The following is a 22,835-nucleotide window of genomic DNA, read 5'->3' on the forward strand; positions in this document are numbered from 1 at the left end:
AGCTCACACACCCCACGTACTGAGTTCAGTGTGAAGAAGAGGCACCTACCATCTGCGTCTGGACTGAAAGGAGGTGTCTCAGAAGCAAGGCCTCAAGGGGATGATATAAGCAGATGCCATATTCCAACTATGAGAGAGCAGGTCAAGGAAGGTGTTGGCTTGGATTTCAGGCTGGTCTGGGAGGCCCTGCGTCTTCTACCTGTAAGAACCTATACTGAACCATAACTGATCAATTTGGTTTTTACAGCGTTTTGCCTCGTTGCTCATCTTCCTCTTGGAAATAGCTGGGTGCAGCGTTGTATGCTCGGGTGGTGTTGGTGCCTGGGGCCTACCACAGAGCTTGGAACATTTTTTCTTTTGCTTGGCTAAATTACAGATAGTTCTTTTTCCTGACTGATTCTGAAAATTAACTCAGGTTTGTTGCAACAAAACTAACAAAGGTTAAGTCACCTGTGCTTTCACTACTTTGGAAACTGGGGACCACCACTGTGGTTAAGAGCACACAGGTTTTGGTCTGCTAGCCCTGGTCTTGACTGTCTGATGGCCCGCATGGCGCCAGTTGTGTGAACTCAGGCAGGTTCCCTTCTGCTTCCCTGTGGCATGGTCAGTTCCTTCTCTGCAGAGTACCAGTCTCCGAGAAACATCATGACAGTGGGTGAGAAATGCATGCTCTGTGAAGTGCTCAGTGAATGTGCACCCGCAGCAGGAGTAGTAGAACTGGAGGAAGCAGTAAGGAGAGATGCTCCTGGACCCTCCAAGGGAGACCACGGCCGATCGCCGCTCCCACACCTTGCTGAGGTCCCGCCATGGCTGTTCAGGAGACGAAGCAGCAGTCTGCGAGGGAAGAGACCAGACATGTGACTTCCTGAGCCGCAGGCTCACCAACTCTTGAATAGTCTCAGTAGTTTTAATAGCCTAAGGACAAATCCCGGTGGAACCACAATGCTGGGAGAATTATTTATGACATCTTTGTAGAGCGAGAGCCACTCGATGCCTGCGTCTGGGGGCATCCTTCTGCTTATTCCCGACTGAATTGTGTAACCAGATGCAGAGGCTAAGGTGGGGCGGCAGGCACAGTGCTCTGACGTGCCCGCCACTAACAGGCTGAAGTTCAGATGACCCGGGAAAGGAAGAGATCCTGAAAAAATCGACCACTCTTCATCTCTGAATCTCTTCTGTGGAAACATTTCCAAGGCCCAGAGCTGGGAAACATGCTGTGGAGAGATGCATGGAGTTTATGCTTTGCTTTTAAACATCGGGATTATCATAGGAGAGACAGTCTGTTTCTGCACATTTGCTGTTTGGCTGTCCTTGTGCATTCCAGGTTTACAACGTTTACATTCATTTGTTATTTGGGGTGTTTACTCCTTGCTGGCCTCCAAATGTTAGTTCAGTTTGATGAGCAGTGAGTAGGCTGTTCAGCCCACTTTCAGGGGAGAGGGAAATGAAAGTTCTTGGAGCCAGAGCTCAGCGGTGTTGCACTGACTGCCTTTCACATACACCAGTCTGTTCATGGTTTGTATCAAAACCTGTATTTTATTTGGGGCGGAAAGTTGCTTGAGGCCCTTTAGCTTCTTTGTACTTAAATTGGGAATCTTAGTGCAGTGCTGACGGATAAAATTAAAGAATGAAGTAGAAAAATATACACCTTGCAAGCAACTGAATTCTCAGGCTTTGCAAGTAGTAATCCTGATAGTAGGCCTTCAGAGCAAACTCGATTGCATTTTCTGTCATGCTTTCTCTTTCCTCAGCCTCCACTAGCAAAGGATGTGCTCTGGTCGGTCGGCCATGAGGTTCTGCATCGGTGTAACCTGCCACTGCCATCGGAGGCCTTTTGTGATTTCCCACAGCACTCCCAGCATGTAGAAATAGTGGTAGTGACCAAGGGGACATGCTGTGGAGGCAGGATTTAGGTTACCTTAATTGCGTCCATCTCCTCATTCATGAGGTGGGGAAAATGGCAGACCTTCCCGGAAAGCGGTGTTGTGAAGCTAGAGTGAGAACATCCCCTGTCAGCTGTGTAGCCTGGCTTGGCTTCCAGCTTAGGTTGTGCTCGCCAGTGGCCATGGCCACTGCTGCTGACTCTATGATTTGGAGGCACTTCTGTCTCCCTGAACCTCAGTTTTGTCATGTACCATGTGAGGACAAAAAATATCTGTCTCAATAGCAGTTTTGTAAAGAGTGGGTGAGATAATGCTAGAGAAGAATTAGTGTCGCTCCCAACTTGTGTAGGGCACTTGGCCTCTCGGTGGTTTTGACACTTCATTCTGTTTTATGTTCTGTAACCGTGAAGTTATTTACGTATCAGTCCCCTTGCAGAACCGTGAGCAGAGACCGTGCTTTTCGCCGTCTTTGCCCAGAATGCCTTGCTCCACACAGCAGCTCGTCACCCGCTGGTCATTCGGACAGGTGTGTGTGTGATCTGGCGGAGCACGTGGTTTCGAAACAAGTATGTCTTAACATGCTTATAGGGAGAGCAAGATGTGGTCAGTGGTACAGATGTTTTTCTCTTAACAAGGACGCTTGAGGTGTCGTTACCCAAATTCACAGTAGGTGCGCACTCAGCAGCATACTTAACTGTGCACTGTTCGAAGTCGGCCTCACTGCTGGCAATCTGTACTACCTGAGCCAAGGTTTAGACATTCGGTTTGCTTTTGGAATACTTTGAAAGAAAAGAGTCCTCCGATATGTCAAATTCTCCTCCCAGTTACAATTAGGTCCCAGGAAAGAGCGAAGTGTAAACTAGTCTGGGTTTTCAGAAAAGGAAGGGTTGAAAGCCCACACATTAATTTCGACTGCTGCTGTTCACCCACATCTTCCTGCCGACCCCAGCATACCAGGGAAATGCTGGGCCCTGGCTTAATGAGAAAGTCCAGGTGAGGGAAAAACACACTCACCTCCGGAAGGGCCTGTGCCCAGGGCTGCGGGAGGCAGCGGCCGGGCCGGGCTGGGCTGTTGGAGGTTTGTGGTCTCAGCATCAGCCCGTGTTGGATGGGTTCCCTCACGTTGGCTTCGCAGAGCCGCCTGTCTGGGTGCCTCTGGCTGCTTGCACAGGACGCCTGCTACTCTCTGCTACCCTTAGCTAAGGAAGCAAGTTGCCACTAGCCAGGGGCTGTTTGCTTTCCAAAGCAGTGCTCTGGCAACAGAGGGATTAGCATATGGGCCTTGTCAATGTTTGTTACAAGAACCTTAAGTAGCTGGATACAACAGGTGAAGTTTAAGTTCCACTGAAATTTCACAGTCCCATTCATCTATCCATAAAGCCAGAGGCCTGTATTTTAACGGATGTTATGAATTATGCTTCCTAAATTGATGTAGATAGAGTTAAATAGAACACAGTTAATTCTTCCTGGATCCATCTGAGTCATCCAGGGCGTGTGCAGTCAGCTCCTGGTTATCTGATGGCCTCGCCCCATCCGAGTAATTCCTCAGGTCAGCTCTTCTTCCTGTGCCTCCATTTCCTCTGCTGTAGAACAGAGGGGTCCGACTTTGAAGCCTTTTCACTAGACTTTTTTTTTTTTTTTTAAGATTGTATTTATTTGAGGGGTCCCTGGGTGGCCCAGTGGGTTAAAGCCTCTGCCTTCAGCTCAGGTCATGATCTCAGGGTCCTGGAATTGAGCCCTGCGTCAGGCTCTCTGCTCAGTGGGGAGCCTGGTTCCTCCTCTCTCTCTCTCCCTGCCTTTCTGCCTACTTGTGATCTCTGTCTGTCAAATAAATAAAATCTTAAAAAAAAAAAAAAGATTTTATTTATTTGAGAGAGAGAGTGCCTGATGTATGGCTCAGTCCCAGCACCCTGGGATGGTGACCTGAGCCAGAGGCAGACACTTAACCGACTGAACCATCCAGGCGCCCCTTCACTGGAGCTTTTAAAGAATTTCTTTTCTGCCTCCATTGGGTATGGGGTTCAACTTTTTAACCTCTACCTGCTCCCAGGACAGACCTCTGTCTCTCAGCCACTCCAGAGCCACTGTTTGTTTGATCCTTGGTGCTTACTTTCTCTTCGCATTCTGGAAAAAGAGAAGCCAGCCTAGTATTTCTGTAAGCCGGGGAAAAGTTAACAGCCTCAGAAGTGGGGCAGAGTGAGGATCCTTTCTGGACCAGGAGGTCCCCGCCCAAACCAGCCAGATCTTCCTGATAGTTGCTTCCAGCCCTTTACCGAAAGTTGGATTCTGGTGATTTGTGGATTGACCCTGAGGGTTTAGTTAGCGGCTAACAGAGTGGGTGGGGCAGGAGGGGGATGGCCCCTGGAGGAAAGAGGAGTGTGGAATTATAAGGAAAGTATGGGCATCTCTAGGAGCCGTGGGCGAGAAGGGAGAAGCTCTCCTGTATCCATGGGTCTTTATTCAAATAAGTTGTTTTGTACCTGTTATTCTGGGAAGCTGGGGATCTAAAGACGGGAGCATGCATGCAAGGACCTCGCAGGCTAGAGGGGAGATAGCGCCTGTTAGCATTGCACGAGGTGTTTCCTGTACACATGCCTGCCTGACTCTAATACGGTGTGGTGAGTGGTTCACAGTGCTGTCTGCAGAAGGTCATGGGAATATAGAGGAGGAAGGGAAGCACTGTGGCTGGAGATGGGGGATAGGGGCGTGTGGAGAGCAGAGGGAAGGAAGAGGGGTGGAGCATAGCTTTTCAAATGAGGTGGGATCTCATCTTTGTCACAAGTGGAGTTGGAATGGTGTTCGTTTTCTCACCCAGCAGTACAGAGACTGACAAGTAGAAACCTGTGCCTTAGAAGACGTGTATTTGTCTAGAAGAGCCAGGAGAGCTTAATACTGTCTCTTCCCATGTCTCATGGTGTTGGTTATAGCTTCTGAAGGCTTGCTTGTTTGTAGGAAAGTGGACTGAGAAAAATACGTTCTCTCTTGCTTCTCTGTGCCAGTATTGAAAAACACCAAGAGTCTCTACTCCTCTTTCTCAGCACACATCCCTAAATAAGTGTCCATAGTGTCCTCTCGTTGCTTCTCTTTGCTTCAGCATTGGGAGGCGTGGTCTCCAGCACACTGTGAAGAGCCTACCTCACCCTCAGGAAGAGTCCCTGGTTCTCCGTGCTGGAAGGGCCTCGGGTTCTCTCCCGTCTCTGGACGTCATTGTCATTAGTAACAGGGACTCTCCTTTGAGCAGGTGCATCGAAACTTTGGGTTGCCCATTTGCCTCTTGCTCTTTCTCATCCAGTTTGAGTCCCCAGAGACTGGTGGTGTCACGAAGCCTGGGGAGGGGCAGTCCTGTGCAGATTTGGAAGGGAAAAGCCCCACCCCGCGTGCTGCCTTCTTGAGGAAGCTTCTGTCTCCCTGGCCTGAAAATGACCTCTCCCCACTTCTCTGCAACACAGGTCTTTGTCTCTCTTTTGTCCTTATCACGTCCTACCCCTCATTAGTTATTTATGTGTTCATCTTGTCTCTCCTACCAGATTGTAAACTCACCTTGGCAAGGACTATGTATTCAATACACTCTTCCCAATCCCTGCATGAGGATTTGCCATAATCACTCCGTAAATATTTGTTGAACTGCATCCAGATAGCATTATTTATTTTGTGCTGTGGGTCCTCATCAGAGGACAACAGAAATTGTTTTTAGAAAGGTCAATAATATTTACTTTCCCTTATCCAATTCCTTGCCCTCAGTTCTTTATTTAGTGAGTTATTTAAAATACGTGTCCCATCTGCATCCTGAAGAATAAGGAAGCCTAAAGATGAGAATACAGGGTAAAATGAGGCAGCTTGGGAGGAGATCAGTGTAACAGTTCTGCAGGGAATGGCAAGGACTCAGAATGAATTCAGCAGATTATAGTAACTCCCTCATTTATTTGCATCTAAGAGAGGGAATCATGGTTTGTTACAGCATTTTCAGTTTTTACCACAGATGGCATGAAATTCATCTGCAAAGAGACTTCTCTTTGGAAGCAGAGTATGGATTTTTCTCTCTCAGGTCCTCATGCCATCTGTCACAGAGTGTACTAACCTGGTCAGCCTTCCTTACCACCTTGTTGCTTTGAATCTTTTTTTTCTTGTGTGTGCTTTGCTTACTGCTTCTCTTATCCTCCCCACACCTCATTCTTCTCAGCGAGAACTTCTAGAGATTAGGAACTGTGTTGGCAGTAGCAACGTCGATGCAACCCAGGACTCTTGGCTGCACGTTTTCAAAGCAACTTCAGTAAGATAAAGAAAACAAGTCTGTAAGATGCAGAGTTAGCTTCTCTCTTCTAACCATCTCTTAGGAGCCAGGCACTTGCGCCTACATTGTTTCACTTCATCATAGAAAATTCCAGCAGGGAGAAAATTTTTCTGATTGTTATGAACCTTGCATCTGGTACTTAGAATGAGGTCTCTTAGGGTTCATGTGGTGCCCTGCGGTGGGAGGAGCACTGTTACAGGACAGGCGTGGTGTGTCTGCTGGGAGCATCAGTGTTACTCAGAGACGGGGCGGGCGGGGGGCGGGGGGGGGGGGGGACGGGTGAACTTACACAAGTTAAATGACCAGCAATCAATGTATATTTAAACAATCATAATTAGAAGTATATAAAAATATGGAGGAAATAACAGAGGAGAAAGCCAAATATACATGAGTATTGGTGCTAGAACAGATTTATGAGGGTCGTGTACTTAGAGTGAGTGCCCGAGGGTTCACCGTCTGACTTCTGAGGGGTACTGTGTCGAAGAGTTGGCGAGAGACTGATCAAGTGGGTCCATCTCTCTTCTTGAGACATAGAAACAGGCCCCAGAGTTTACATCCCCTTTGGCTGAGGTGGGTCTTGAACTCCCAGTTCCTTGGTTGCCATGTTACCTGTTTCTCCTTGCCCTTCAAAGCTTTGGCACTGGACCAGATGCCTGTGTGGAAGCTCAGATCGTTGTACGCAGCCACACATGGAAGTAGTGCTCACAGAGGCGGTGAAGTGAGGCTCTGCAGTGGGTCGCAAAGGCCAGGCCTGCCTCTCTGCAGTCACTGCTCTCTGTAGCCTCTGGACTGTACTCTCCTCCACTGTATTCTACACATATTTGCAGGAAATGGACTACCTTCTGGAAGATCAGTTAGCTGCTCTTCTAAGCCAAAAATGGCTTAACATGCTCAAGATCAAATTTGTGTCTTAGAATCACAGAACTTAAAAATTGAGAAGCTCTCTAGGTCTTATAGGCCAGCATTTTGTTTTTACGTGGGATGGGACAAGAAGGTTTCGTTACATGTCAGGTTTCCTTACATGTCTAGTTTCCTGTATTTGGAGTTAGGCGGCTAGCAGTTTATTGTTTACTTGTTCTATTGCTTTGCTGCCTTTACCTGAATGCAGATTACGGGTATTGCTCTCACTGGGAAAGTGAACTAGGGCAGTGGTGGTGATGTCTGTGGGCCCCATCGGTGTCTCTGGATAGATAATTTTACTCTTCTCTGCAGATAAATTCCACTTTCAGGGTGGCCTACTAGAAACGAGGAGAAGCTATGAGTTTCTCCACTGTTATTAGCTGACCCTGAAAGGAAAGATACTTGTCCCTGGGAATGTGGAAAGCTTAGAACTAGGTTGATTAGAATTTTCTTTTGAACTCTTTCTGCCTCTTACAGCTTTGGTCTTCTCAATGTCTAAATTCTCAGTCAAGGTATGAGCACTGACTTCTTCTCTGTTGCTTGTGATCACAGATCCTAGAAGCAAGGGACATATGCTCGTGAGTATTCCATTTTGGCAGTGAAACCAGACTGCTTGGTAGGCATGATAAATTTGGTTTCTTCATTAAAATATGTTGATCTTTCTGATTTTAAAAGTAATGTGTCCTTACTTTAAAATATGGAAAATATAGAAAAATGTTTTTTAAATTGCATACCACAATTTTGAGAATTCTAATAGTATTAACTAGACAGAAATACATTAAAGTTCACTTTTCTTTTTTTTTTTTTAAATTTTTAAAGATTTTACATATTTATTTGACAGACAGAGATCACAAGCAGGCAGAGAGGCAGGCAGAGAGAGAGAGGGAAGCAGGCTCCTGCCAAGCAGAGAGCCCAGTGTGGGGCTCGATCCCAGGACCCTGAGATCATGATCTGAGCTGAAGGCAGAGGCTTAAACCACTGAGCCACCCAGGCGCCCCTAAAGTTTACTTTTCTATGTATTATCTAGTAAGAGTTGAGATTATATATAGCATGTGTAAATAATTACTGTATGAAGTAGCTGTTGTGCCAGGTTGTGAACATGGCCTTGTGTTCTGCTTTTTTATTTTTTCCCCACTTACAAAGTTTTTTCCTCATTAAAAATTTTACCCTGTTTTAGTGGCTGCATGATACTCCATTTTATGGATTTACCTACTTCATTATTCATATTCCTGTCACTGATGTTGGTTTTTTCCATTCGTTCACTATTGTAGCATACACCTTGCTCTGCTCATCATTCTGACAACTCCCTTAGGACTTTGGGTTTCAGTTGCTCAGGAGAAGACTGTTTTGGCACCTTGCCAAGTGCTTCCCAGAAATGTAACATCAATTGATGTTCCCACCAGTGGGGTGTGAGTGTGGCCCCAGGCTAGGGAGGTCCTGGCTCCCTAGCACATGCACACATTTGCTCCATCCAGACTGCCTGGGCGTCTCCTCACCCCTGCACTGAGGGCAGCATACCGCTGTTCAGGGCCCCGGGGGCAAGTCCTCATCCCCCTGAGAGCGGACCCCTTCCTACCTGTTTGCCATTTAGTCTGTTCACTAAGAGCATAATCTGTGTGGGAAGTCCAAGGACTTTTCTCAGCATTCCTTCCTTCCTGCCTGCCTTCTCTCTCTCTTTCTCTCTCTCTATCTCTCTTTCTATTTTTTAAGGATAGAAATGGCTCTTTTAAAATGAGCAGCAGCTGGGGTTGTTTCTGACTACTTAATCCAGCACAGTAACTTAAATGAGGGAGCCATTGTATTCCTGGCGTCACCAACTTCCTTGCCGTCTTCTTTGTGTTTTTCTACAAGGTGCTCAGCTCCTGTGCAGCTGCTTCTCCAAGTAACCAGCACGGTTGCTACACAGGAAGTGAAATTGTAGAAACGCTTCAGAGGACTGACAGCTGAGCTGACTGTAGGAGTGACTGCTCTAAAGTTCTAATAAATTGTATTCATTTTCTTGTAATTTCCATTCACATGCAACAGAGGCTTTTATTTTCTCAGGCGTTAGAGTGGCCAGCCCCACTGTCCCACCTGCCCACCCTGCTCTCCAGTGACCTGTTCTCTCTCCTTTTGGTTTGACTCAGCATCCTATTTCCAAGGTGGAGGGAAAAAAGGTTTCTTCAAGTATTTGGTCCTAAGTATTTGAACTTAGACAAACGTAGGCTGAACCCCAGCTCTCTCATCCATCTGGGGGTTTTTTTGTTGTTGTTTTATTTTGTTTTGTTTTATTATGTTATGTCACCCATCCATTTTAAGACCTTGGGAAAGGGACCCTGTGTTCCCTTGTGGCATGAGACAAGGGCAGTGCACCTGTCCCAGCTGTGGGAAGGAGCTGGGGTGGTCTGTCGGAAGTGCAGGGAGAGTTCTTGAGCACACTGGAATTCACCCTGGTGTTCTCACCCTCAGGGTGCAGGGCCTGCTGCTCACTCCTCCTATATTTGGAGGGGACTGGAGGGAGGGCCTGGCACATAGCACTTCTCTCCACACCTGCCGCCCCAGGCCCCTTGCACCCCACTGCAGGCCCTCCCTCAGAAAAGGGTCATCTCTTCCTCGGAGCCCATCAGACTGTCAGTGCCTTCCCTTCTTGCCTTGTCATAGGACATTATCAGTAGGTACTTTCTGCACACCCATTTGCAAACGGTTTCCTGTTCCTTATTTTAGCCATTTCTGTAAAAGTAACTAGTAATGCAGCAACCATTTCTTCACCAGTCCTTTCTCAGCTCCCTTCCTCCTCCGTGCCGCAGCATTAGGGGGTCTTTCTTGCTCCTGTGTCGGTGGGCAGCCCATTAGTCCTTTGAGGGAAGGGCCTCCTGTCTCATGTTCATCTCTTCAGCTGTTGTTACTAGGTTGACCGAGAGATGATAAATACAGAATGGTGCATAAGGTCCCAGGAGCAGGTGTACAGTTCCCTGGCTGGCTCACTGATTTATTCATACTCTTATCCATTTACTTAACCACCATTTCCTGAACTTCTGTGCTCATTTTTAGCACCAGTAACACAAAAAGGGTAGCAACACAGCCCTGGCCTCAAGAGCTCACAATGGAGTTAAACATTTTCTTGATTGAGTGCCATCAGCTGTGGGAGGTTTTATGGTAGTACTTGTATGAGCTCGTGGAGGCACACATGAAGGACTTGACTGTTCCGTTTGGGGGCAGAGGCTATAAAAAGCCTTCAAGTAGGATGTGGGCTCATCCTGATTCACGCAGAAGGTCCAGCCCCTTCACTCCTTACTTTGAATTACTCCACGGCAGAATCCTAGAAACTCGGGGACAGCTCAGTGAATCCTGGAGTTCCGCCCTCTTCCTACAGTAACTGAAACCCTGACGGTGTATTCTGGTGTATCACAGGCATGTCTTTTCCCTGCAAGGGCCATTCCCTCTTGCCAGATTTTGGCTGACAAGGGGGGTTTCATGACCGTTTGGGGCTGTATGAGGTTAGTGTGTAATTATGTGTGCAATGATATGTAAGGGTGGGTGAGTGAAGAATATGTTCTTGGGTACCATTCTTCTGAATTTTATACGAGAAGAAACAGTTGCATTATGCACATTTTTTGGAGATTTTTTCATCTATATATTTATGGTCCTTTCCTCAAGGTTATCGTATAGACAACTGTAGAGATTTAAACAAAAAGGTGAGATATGTGAAATTAAAGGCAAAGTAGGGATAAGTCTGAAGGTACGTGATGGATGAAATGATACTAGGGCCTGGAATATTCAGTAGGATGTCCCATACTGACACAAGGTGAGGAAACACTGGACTTTGACCTCTTTGGACCCCCGTTAATGAATTGCCTTGTTATAGACTGTGCACCTGTCCATTGCACTGCTTGCCATTGTTTGATCATTGGCCTCTAATGGTTGGAATAATGTTGAGCTGCATGTTATAGGCAAAACAAAACAAAAAGAGGCATAAATATGTTCATTTATTTTTCTGTCACCTAACATGAGCTTGGACATTGGCCTGGAATGCCAGATCTGTGATGTGATGCCATTAGGGATTCAGGCTTCTTTTTCTATCCCACCTTCCTCAGCACATGGTTTCTGCCCACAAGGTCACATCTTGGCTCAAGATGGATGCTGGAGCTCCAGCTGTCACTTCTGAGCTGCACATACTAAAAAAGAAAGGCAAAATTGAGCCCTCTCAAGTGAATCCCTTCTAGAACCAATGTAATGATACAATATACTGGCTAATCTTGCTGCAGGAAAGACTGAGAAATTGATTCTTTTATTTCCAGTGGCAAAATGTCCTACTAAAAACTGGGACTCTGATACCCTGGAGATGAGAATGGGTGTAGACAGTCAGCGGTGTCTGTCCTGGGGCTGCATCCAAGAGGCCTCGAGGTAGAGAGGAGATAGGTCAGTGCAGCAGTGCAACAGTGCTATGGGTTGACTGTCACCCATGTAGATGCTGAAGTTGCTGAGAGTGATGTTGGGGTGTAGACAGTTGGGGTCAGGTGGCAGAGTCATTGAAGAATTAGTGACCTGGAGCCCAGGAAAGGGAGGTGGTTGCATGAACCTCAAAGGAGGAGACTCCCTTGAAACCTCCATTCTGGAAGGCCAGCTGCTGGCATGAGGATGTCTGTCTGTCCACCCAAACTTTGGGAGTTGGGAGCCCTGTTAGATGCATTTCCTTGTGGACTCCATGGCAGCCCAGGACTGGGGAGCACAGAGCGACCTGTTTATTAGCTCGACTTCACCTAGAGTAGGACCTCTCCTCTGTGGAGAAATGAAAGGAAGAGCCTCTTCTTTGTGTTTGGCTCACCTTGTAGGTTTCTCTTCCCCCTTGTTTGCACGTCATCATTAGGAACATCATTTGTGCATAGTTTGGTTTTGAGACTTGCCACCCTGCCTTCGACCTCAGTTCCTGGCTCTTACCTCATGCGACCCAGTTTCACTTTTCTGTTTCTAGCTCTCAACTCAGATCCTGGACAGGGCATGATAATTATTTCACACAATCTCTCTTGCTTTTATGCAAAGGGAGTAGCCATTTTGTAGAGTATTCACAAGCATTTTTTGGTTTTATTCCTTCTTTATTTAAAATTCTGGAATGACTCCCCTGTGCCGCTAGCATGATTAGGGGCTGTGTCCAATGCTTCCTTATAAAACTCTCTACCTGTCCAGCTGATACATAATATTCTTTCCCTTTGTGTCGTGCTGTATGGTTTGCAGGCATTCTTCACACATTTGCTCCTCTGGTGCTCATCAGAAAACGGTGCTGGAGTCAGACATTACTTATTCCTAATCAGAAGCCTAGTCTCAGAGGTCACCCAGCCAGTTTGTGGAAGACCTGGGTTTGAACCCAGGTTGTCTATCTCCCTCTCTCAAATGTAGAAATTCAGAGTAAGCAAATGAGTGTTAACTCTTAGCCCAAACAAAATCTAGTTAGTTGATCTGCTGTGGCTGAAACAGTTGTCTGCATATCCGACCACATCTAAACCAGCCTATGATTGTTAATGTTTGGTGTCATCTGCGGCTCAGTTCCCTTCTGGTGGCATCAGTTAGAGTGTTTTGACTGTTTTGCTATATGCAGTTCCTTTCTGGTCGGATCAGGCAGGTTTGTGCAGGTCCCAGACTCACAGGCGTCCCTGCGAGAGTCGCACGCTGTAGTACAGAAAGCTGGCCCAGGCACTGGGACGGTGCAGGCCAGGGTGAGTGTGGGTCCTGGCATGGCTGTTAGCTCTGTTACCCTGAGCACACCACTGAATATTTCTGGGCTTCTACCTTTCCATTTATACAATTCTGATAGAAACATGTAGTTCTTGGACCATTTGTTACCTCTACAAACCTCGGTTCTCTGCTCTATAAAATGGGGATATTGATACCCACTGCTCCGTGTTGCAAAGATTAAATGAATTAGAGGTCAGCATCAATGCCTGGCAATGTAACTAGAGCTTAGCATAGGCTCCATCTTCCCCTTACTCTCTCTCTTCCTCTTTATCATTTCAAAGTGTTCAGAGAACCTCATAAAAAGCGACGTGGAGGTTTAAAAATCAAGTCAAGGATGTCACAATCTGAATGCTTTGCACACTGAGTACAATTGGTGTGTGAGGTTTGTGTGTGAGGAGCAAGCTTACCTGTTTGACCCAGAGCCTCAGCTGTGTAAATGACTCTTTTCTGAACTGTGGCCGTTTCTGACCAATCTGAGATGCCACTGAGGGTGACTCAGTCTAGCCCTTCATTGATAATGCTCATTTGTATGCAGTCCTTTTATTTCCAGATTGACTTCCTGTCACCCTGAGTTAGTGGTTAGTGGGCTGCCTGCCAACATAGGGGTGGACTGCAAAGGGTGTGTGCAGAGGAAGCCAGCGGTCCGCAGGGCTGCCCTGAGGCAGGGATGGGGAGAGCACGGGGACATCACAGTTGGGTAGGTGGCGTGAAGTGCAGACAGGGAGCCTTCTTCACGGGGGACGATTCCTGCTCCCTCCTCTCTGCAGGGACGAGGAGAAGTCTTGAGTTGTTTAGTTTACTCCGAATGTAGACAGTGTTTAAGATAAAAATGCATAAGCTTTCAGTAGTCTGGGGCTGATGGTTTCAGGCAGTGATGTTGATCTTTTTTCCTTAACTGAAGCCTCTGGTGTTCTGTGAGGACCTTAGGTGTTCTGCCTCCTCACAGAGTCTCTTGCTTTCAAACTGCAGCACCTTAGTTGGACAGAAGAACTGTAATTGGAGAATACCACAGGCCCGTGTGCTCCTCTGCAGGTAACCTCCAGTAGGCTTGCAGGAAGGTGTTCCTTTGAAATGTTGTCGTCTCCAGTACATGATGGCAGAGCAGAGTCACAGTTAACTTTCTAAGGCGAGAGATTTGGAAGGAGGGTTACGTGTATATGTGACCTCCCAAGAGGGAGGGCAGCAAAGGTGAGGAAAGGTAGTGGGCCTTTAAGGTTTTTTATCTTAAGATTATTTTATTTTTGTTGATGGCGGCAATAGGTGGGTATGGTGGCTAGATTTTATTTTGGGACCCACCAAATTTACTTAAAAATGATCTGGAGGCCTCCTCAGGCATTTGCTTGGCACCTCTGTGGTACTCAGCTCTGCCTCCCTCCCCCAGTACCCTAGTTTGTAAGTGACGTACTTGGTCCAGGTCCATCCAGTTTTAGCTTTAAGAAAGGTCTTTTTCAAATAGCTGAAGTATGTCCCTGGTTCCCAAACTTTGCATCACCTGGAATGCCTTTTAGAGCGCCCTGCTGGCCCCCACCCCCAGAGTTTCTGAGTCAGGAGATCTGGGATAGGGCCTGAGCACCAGCATTTCTAACAAATACCCAGGTGATGCTCACGTTGCTGGTTCGGACACCACACTCTGAGGGCCGCTGAAATGAGCAAAGCAGAAGTTCAAGAGCCTTTTCCACTTGTGAAGCCATCGCTGTCTGAGGCTCACCAGACCATTTAGGAGGATTGATTCTTAAAGCCTAGAAACAGCAGAGAGCTGAATGTTTAAAAAAATGAAGAGGGAGGGAGAGAATAGAATAGGAATTCTGTGAGTGAGGCCACATTTCTCTGATCTTTATCCTCATTTTGGGGATTTATCCATCTGTGTGTATTAATGGCCTGTGAGTTTCTTGGTTTTCACTCCCCTTGTGATTTTGGCAGAACTCGTATGTCTGAACCTATGCCTATAATTAAAAAAACAACAACAACTTTTTATTCTGGAAAATGTCAAAATATAGGAAAGGCAGAAGGGGATGACGAGCCCCCTGTATGCGGCACCGGGCTTTGGCAACAACCAGTTTGTGGTCACCCTTGCTTTGTTGCTGTTCCACCAGCTTCCTGGGTGGGCTCTTCCCCACTGAAGTATTCCTTAGGTCCCAGACAGATCATTTATTTCATTGATGAGTTCAGGATATATCTCTACAAGACAGGATCTTAAAAAAAAATAATAATAATAACCACAGTATTATTATCACATTTTTAAAATTCCTTAAGCATCATTAAATATTCACTTAGTATTTACATTTCTTCTTTTGTCTCAAATGTTGGTTTGTTCAAATCAGCATTCAAGTGTGAGCCGTACAGTCTGTTTAGATCGATGTGTCCTTTGCTCCCCCCCACCCCACCTTTTTCTCCTTAATTTAATTGTTAAAGCAACTATTCACTTGTCCTATAGAGTTTCCCATTTTCGAAATTACCACCTTCCTGAGGACAGCTTAGTGGCGGGGTTTACTTATATCCAGAGGCTCACGGTGCCTGGTGTGCTCCTTCTCATTGCCTCCCTTTCTCTCCCAGATGCTAAGATTGACCTGTCACTTCAGGTGTGGGAGAAGCCAGATTTTTAATCAAATGGATCTTTTGGGTTAGCACTTTTCAGGAGGAACAAAATACAGGAAGTATAATTCAACTTTTGGTGAGTACTGCTCTTACCGCACTGTGTTACTTTTACTGTTAGTGCTCTTCTATTTAGTTAATGAAGGCTTCATTCTTACTTTTGATTCATATTAGTATTCCGTACCTGCGATAGCTACTTTCTTGGAGTGGCTCCCAGTTTATTTCGGGTACATTGTTCCAGAACTACAAACTGTTGTCGTGGCACATATGCCCAGAATAGGGCTTTTGGGGAAACAAGGACATGGCAAGAATCAGGAACTTCCGGATTGAGTTCCTGGCTAATGACGCCTGCACACATTTTAGGCAGTATTCATTCAATTGTGTGGCTGTCCAGGACCAACCAAGTTAATATCTTTTTTTTTAAAGATTCTGTTTATCCATTTGAGAGAGCAGGAGGCAGGAGAGAGAAATCATGAGCAGGAGGAAGGGGCAGAGTGAAAAGGAGAGGGACAAGCAGACTTCCCACCGAGCACAGAGCGCTACACGGGGCCCGATCCCAGGACCCCAAGATTGTGACCCGAGCCGAAGGCGGTTGCTCAACCACCTGAGCCATCCAGGCACCCCCAAGTTAATATCTTTATATTCTCTGAAATGAAGGTAAAAACAGACCAATTCAATCTAAACCAAAGGCAGAAGACCAAGGCATATTTCCATGTAGAATTTGACTTAGATGTTGATGTATGGATGTCACTGTACTAGAGTGAATACCATTGTTTTCCCAGGATAATAAAATATTGTCTTTACAGGAAGGAGCTTTAATGCTCACCTGACCCAGTCCCTGAGGTCCTGAGAGAAGAAGGGACTTCCTCCAGATCACACATTAAATTAAGGCTCCATGCTATACAGTGACAAACTGGACTGGCCCAGACGGTGTCCAGCAATTAACGCTTATTTAGTCTTCCCCAGGAGAAAACCATCTTCTTTTCCACAGGGACTGAAAAGGTCCTGTCACCTAGAGCCCCAGAGGTCTAGCAGTAGAGGTCATGGTCCTTAAGCCATCTGAACTTGACCCATACCATTTGAAGGGTAAGGTATTTATTTATTTAGCCAGTGCGCTCCAGTGGTATTAGCATCCTAGAACTTTTGAAAACAGAAACAGTCTTTAACAGTCTGCCCACGGGGTGGGCAGGGGCTCCCCAAGCAAAGAAAAAGAAGCTTGTCCCCTTTGCCTGTCTCTTCATATGTAAAACTAGTGGGTTGGGCTGATTCTTGTTTAAATTTTTTTTGTCCTGGCCCCACTCTGTGACCTCCAGTACGTTGTTTAACCTCTCTGAAGTAGTTTTCTCATGCACAAGAGCTAGAAGACGGGACTGACTTTTTCCTGCGCCAACATTCTGGATCTCCATTTAATTCACACACTCACATAGACACTGACCAAGAAAGAAGGTAATAGCCTCTGGGAGGTTGAGTGTGTAGCTCGTGCCACCCCTTGTTAATTCTCTTGTCTTTGGCTCCAGGGTTCTTTGTAATGGATACTCAGTTTAGAGGTAAAAAAATCAAAACTACAAAAATGGCTGTAAGCTAGAACATTTACTTTTATCATGATTTTTCAGTAAGAGTGAAAAATCATCCCACAAACCATGAGGGAGGGGTGATCCATTGGCTGGAACTGGAGGAGGCCCACTAAATTGTCCCCTGCATAAGTTCTGGGCTGGTTCCTGAAACAAGACCAAGGAATGCGGCTAGCGGAAGTCAACTAGACCCCATCTGATCCTGGTGCAGCCTGTACTGGTCAGCCTGGCTCCTGTCTGGGGGCCAGCACTGGAGGAGTCCCCTGCCCTGGGCAGGAGATGAGCAGCTCACTCCGAGAGGGAGGTGCGAGGAGATGGCTGGGCTCTGCAGTGCTTAAGGTGTCCTCCTGTCTTGCCGGTGTCTGTGTCTCCCCTAGGATCTAGTAAGTGTGGGAGCGGGAGAAAGGCAGGGTGTCCCACCGGGGGGGGGTGCTCTTGCAGGGACAGGGACATCGGGCCAGAGTGGGAAAAAAAGCAAGACCCCTGCAGCTCTCGTGTGGGAAGACGAGCGCGACCAGTCTCTTGCAGGTGTGTCACTCGGTCACCTGGTTTGCATCCCGTTCACAGATCTGTATTTTCCTAGCGTGGTGATTTTAAGTCCCTGGGGAGCACAGCATTCACAAGGCTGCCCGTGCTAGAGTAACGTCTGCCTTTTCTTGGGCACTTTCTTTGTGCCAGCCCCTGCGCTGAGCGTTCGGGACTTGCATGCTCTCCTCTCGTCATTACTTGTCCACAGCAAGTAAATAGGTGCTGCCGTTACCTCCACTTTGTAGGTGAGGAAACTGAGGCTTAGCGAGGTGAAGCTGAAGGATGATAAAATGGTGCAGATTAGAGAAGTCACGTCGATTTATTCCGTCCTGACTCCGAATGATATGTGTGTGTCCTCGTGCTCCAGGTGGCTCCAGGAAGGTGGTTGGAGTAGCACAGTGCTAAGGAAAAGCTTTAGCACCATGGCTAGAAAGAGGCAGTTGGAGGAGAGGGTCTGAGGTGGTTGGAAGAGGGGGTCTGAGGTGATCAGTGGTATCATCCTCATACATGAGCAACCCATGCTTTTGCGGGAGGCTGGGACGTACAGACACAGGCGCAGGCATGTAGTTGGTGGCGATTTCCACTTACTGATGGCACTGTGAGATGCCAGGACCTGCACCAGGTGTTCTGTAGGTACAGGTTTCTTGGAAACTTTAATGCAGCAATGTATTTTATTTTATTTTTTATTATTATTTTTTTATTTTTTATAAACATATATTTTTATCCCCAGGGGTACAGGTCTGCGAATCGCCAGGTTTACACACCTCACAGCACTATGCAGCGATGTATTTTAAAGGGACTGCTGAGAACTGCAGCCAGTCTTTTACAAGGCCCCTTTTATCTGCCCTTCATCTTCTAACCCTGTATATGTGGGCCCATCTGGACTGAAGCCCTGTGTGCTGTGATCATCTAAGACAACTTGTAACCTCAGGACTAGAAAGGTCCCCACCCAGAGGGTGTTCACCAGCTCCTCTGGGAGCTGGTACAGCTTGCAGTATCGCTTTTTAAACCAGAATTCCAAATGTTTTCTTTTTTTTCCTCCTTTTCATGATGTCATATTCTGTTTAAGCACATCAGATGAGGTTTCATTCTGGTCTCAGTCGTGCTTAAGCTCCGTTTCAAAGGCACCATCAGCGTCCCATTCCAGGGGCTCCGCTACAGGGGTCGACAATGGTGGCAACTCCCTTAGACACATCACTTCCAACTTGATGGTGGATGGTGTTCATTTAGAGTGTCATAAGGTGAATAAGCAAGGATGTACTTGCACAGAGATACTCCAGGCTCAGTTCAGACCACTTCACATAGAGGAACTGTAAATAATAGCAGATCCTTTGGGGCCATATTTAAATTACTACCATTTGAAAAATTTCCCATTGTTAGCTGGAGTTGTTTTTTATTTTTATTTTTTTAAAGATTTTATTTATTTATTTGACAGACAAAGATCACAAGTAGGCAGAGAGGCAGGCAGAGAGAGAGGAGGAGGAAGCAGGCTTCCCGCTGAGCAGAGAGCCCGATGTGGGGCTCCATCCCAGGACCCTGGAACCATGACCTGAGCTGAAGGCAGAGATTTTAACCCGCTGAGCCACCCAGGCACCCCTGGAGTTGTTTTTTAATTTGAAAATGGAATTTTTTTTCTTTTTAAAGACTTATTTATTTTAGAGAGAGCATAAGCCGGAGGGGCAGAGGAAGAAGGAGACAGAATCTCAAGCAGACTCTGCACTGAGAGTGGAGCCCAACACTGGGCTGAGTCCCATGACCCCGAAAACACGACCTGAGCTAAAGCCAAGAATCAGACACTTAACTGGCTGCGCCCACCCAGGCACCCCCCCAAAACAGAATTTTAATCAGTCTAACTTGACTTATGACTGCACTGCTTTATGTAACTGTAGGTAACCTATACAGATGTTGCTTATTTTGCCCTTTTAAAATAATGGTTTAAAAAATGAAAACAAAATGCATGTGCATGGAAAAAAGACGTGGAAGAGATAGAATCCAGGCTTCATAGAGATTGTCTCTAGGACAGAATTGGCCATTGCCGTTTGAGTCTTAGATGTCCGTACTTGGCAAAATTGCCACCTAAATAGATATTTTTTTATTAATTTTACAAAATATGACCCCTGGGAAAAAGCTGAAAATAGAGTAAAATATAATGACGAGAATTTAAAAGTCACCCAGCACTCAGATCACCACAGCCAGCTTTTGGTGTCCTGCCCCTGTCCCTTGTAGTCTGACTAGCGACCATGCTTCATTCCCCAGACCTGCAGTTTGCCCCCTTTGCACAGGTTCCTGATGGTCTGCCCAAGTCTGTATTTTCACAGAATGACTCTCCTCCCCTTCAGTAGCGGCCCCTGCTGAGTGTCTGACAGATAAGCTGCCTTCACAATGAGCCCAAACAGGAACCTTCCTGAGGAAACTCTATCCCCCCTACAGTTGGTCCTTAGCCCCAAACTAGTACAGTGTGTTCTCTAGTAAAGTGTAATCTATACACTGTGTTGGCAATGTGTGAAGTTTGTTTATTTATAGTAAAGCTCGAATGTATAGTGAACCCGTGACACTTTCTGCATTGAGCCCATTACGAAAATTTTCTGTTGAGCGTGGGCAGAATTTAAACAGATTATTTCCTTCTTTCCTTTAACAGGAATGAAGCAGGCTTGTTGAACCTGCGTAGTCAAAGAAAGTTTTCAGAGACATGTTTTTTGTTGTTGTTTTTTAAACCAAGGAATATATGCTTTGGTGATGGAATCTATAAATAAAGGTACCCATTTTAACTAGATTGCTGGTGTGCTTTTCAGTAGGACTTTGTGGTTTAGCTAATGAAATCTTTCACAGATGATCCTCTGAACCTTGTGTCTAGTTATATCACTGCCGCTTTTATGACTTAATTGCTTTTGTGGTTTAATTCACTTCATGACACATCCATCACCGTGAAGTTGTACACTGTTCATCCGCCTCTGTCCTAGTATTTGCTTGATGACTCTTGGGGTCAAGGAGAGGTTGAGAGGTGGTTTTATGCTATTAAAAATAAGTGGTTGTTTGCATAGGCTAGTCTGTCTTGTTTCATTAAAATAGTCTTTAAAATTTTGATCAGTACCTCGAATCTACTTCCTCCTGATAATTTTCTCTTCCATAATACTATAGGTTGAGCCTACGATAAGTTTTCTCTATTGAGTTTATGAAGTCCTTTCATACTTATCCTTTCATCATTCCCACATTCCTCTCCCAAAATCCCCACTATGGCAGATACTATTATCGTTGGATTTTGCAGTTTGGGAAACCGAGGCAAAGAAAGGATAGGGAGAGTATGCCTAGTCGTTATGGCAAGTAGATGACAGAACTGCGACACTCCCACTGTAGAAACCGAACAGTTGGGATATTACAGTTGTTAAAAAGCTTCTGTTCCATTGTTGTCTGTGAGCATTGGGATGGCCCTAGTGTTAGCACGTATGTCCGGAGGCGCCTGTGGACTGCTGGACTTTGAGGTGTTCAGCCAAACCTAGGAAGCTGGCTTGGTCACATCTTCCATCTTTGTGGCCAGGGCCCTGAGTTCAGGTGGCAGCACAGCTTCCGAATGCCTAATGTTGAAGCTTTTGGTGGAACGAGAAACTGTTCTGACTTGCTTCCTTAGGAGGCAGTGTTTATTTGCAGAGGGTTTTCCCGCTCTCCCGGTTGTGAATGAGGTATCTACAGTTTCCAAATGCATCCAAGTGTAGGTCTGGCTGACCATGCCACTCTACTACATAGAGAGTGGACAAGAGTCACACCCCTGGCACAGCCCATACGGCCCTCCTGGCCAAGTGCCCGTCCCTCCCTATACCTGTCTGCGTATTTCCCTTCCTTCCCAGGAGTTCATCCTGGGTATGTTCGTGCACTTCTGCCCAGCTATCCGTGTGTTCACCTGATTTGTTCTCCTTGCTGTGAGGGGCAGTCCGAGAACCCTGTCACCCGAAGTCTGCCCTTTTTATGACTTCCAGCCATCAGACTGGCTTGGTTAGTTCTTTCCTCTGTCACTTCATAGCAACTGGGACACCTGTGTTTAATACTCACTCAACCCCCTATCCCACAAAATTGGAAATTTTTAAAAAAATAGGGTTTCTCCAAAAACAAGCCCTGTTTTTTAAATAGTAAGCACTCCAAGAATGAATAACCCCACTACTTTTAACTCCTTGATGCCTAGTAGGTGCTTCAGTTCATGTTTGCTGAAGGTAATCTCCTTAGAGGTATCTCTGTGTAGTATTGCTTCCCAAAACCTCCCACCCTTGGCTCCATCAAGAGTTATCCTGTTTGTTTTCTTCATAGCGGCTATTAGGACCCAAACTTATCTCTGCTTTTGTTTGTCTCCCCCTAAAATGTGTTCTGAGAAGACAGAGATTTTGTCTGTGTTTTTCCATTGCTGTACTCTTTGGCACTTATACCAATTTACTATCACATAGTAAATGCTCAGTTTAACAGTTCTTGAGTAAATGGATATATTGAGTGTTTAAGAAATAACATTTATCTAAAGGTTGCAAATTTGTATGTGATCCTGAAGAAAAAGAGAGAGAGAGAGAGAATCCAGAATGGGGGCTACTGACCTATGGCAGGTACAAGTGAAAGTAGTGGGCCAGTAGATTCAGGTGGAAGCCACACCAGGGAGACCTCTGATTGGATTATAAAAATAGATTCTCAAAAAAAAAAAAAAAAAAAGATTCTCCACTCCAAACTCAGATGACCAACCCCATGTTATGATCAAAATGAGAAGTCTAAGTATGGGTGGACTTGAGGGATAAACTATAAATCAAAAAGAATAAAATCGAGTAGTACATTTTTTTTTGAGAGAGAGAGAGCACACACCTAAGCAGAGAGTGGGGGGGAATGTGCAGAGGAGAGGATAGTGAATCCCAAGCAGACTGCATGCCCAGCGCAGAGCCTGACAGTCAAGAGTCAGACACTCAACCAGCTGAGCCATCCAGGCACCCCAGGACATTTATGTCTCTATGTGTCTGCATGCAAAAATAACAGCCCCTTCAAGAGTGAGGTACACATGTGCTTTTAAAAATTATTACGGATCATAAGCAAAAAGTCAACAAGTGCAAGTTCTTTTTTTTTTAAGTTTTTTGTTTGTTTCTTCAAGATTTTATTTATTTATTTGACAGACACGGCGAGAGAGGGAACATAAGCGGGAGGGGGGTGGGAGAGGGAGAAGCAGGCTTCCCGCCGAGCAGGGTGCCCGATGTGGGCCTTGATCACAGGACCTTGGGATCAGGCCCCAAATTGGAGGCAGACACTTAAAGACTGAGCCACCCAGGTGCCCCATCAAGTGCAAGATCTTTTTTTTTTTTTTTAAGATTTTGTTTATTTATTTGACAGAGAGATCACAAGTAG

The 22,835-nt window shown here is 46.0% G+C and overlaps 1 protein-coding gene across 5 annotated transcripts in view; it reads left to right on the plus strand.

Annotated features, from left to right (window-relative positions):
- Positions 1 to 22,835, plus strand: part of ASAP1 (ArfGAP with SH3 domain, ankyrin repeat and PH domain 1) — a 354,464-nt gene that overhangs the window by 106,522 nt on the left and 225,107 nt on the right. The window lies entirely within an intron of this gene.

Source organism: Lutra lutra, chromosome 4 (genome assembly GCF_902655055.1).
Source record: "Lutra lutra chromosome 4, mLutLut1.2, whole genome shotgun sequence".
Taxonomy (NCBI): Eukaryota; Metazoa; Chordata; class Mammalia; order Carnivora; family Mustelidae; genus Lutra; species Lutra lutra.